We start from the raw sequence: 314 nt of genomic DNA on the forward strand, positions 1-314 counted from the left end.
GTCTATGTAGTTTTCGTAATTTTGTTATTTTATTGTAATATCTAACCGTACAAAGAGTTGCTCTGGATACAACTGAAACAAAGGCAAAGAAACTTGTTTTAATATCTAATCACAGGAAACAAATGCAGTGAATACAAAAGAAACAAAGACAAAAGCAAATTTAATATCTAATAATGGAAAACTTCTTAACAAAGCAGTTTGCACCGTACGTACTACAGTGTACACAAATTAAAATTCTTCTCGACTGGAATGCAAACCGCCTCTGTGTTTACGTGTACAATTTAATTTGTACTGTTTACTTAATTTCACTAAGT

The sequence above is a fragment of the Penaeus monodon genome, chromosome 29 (assembly GCF_015228065.2).
Source record: "Penaeus monodon isolate SGIC_2016 chromosome 29, NSTDA_Pmon_1, whole genome shotgun sequence".
In the NCBI taxonomy this organism is placed as follows: Eukaryota; Metazoa; Arthropoda; class Malacostraca; order Decapoda; family Penaeidae; genus Penaeus; species Penaeus monodon.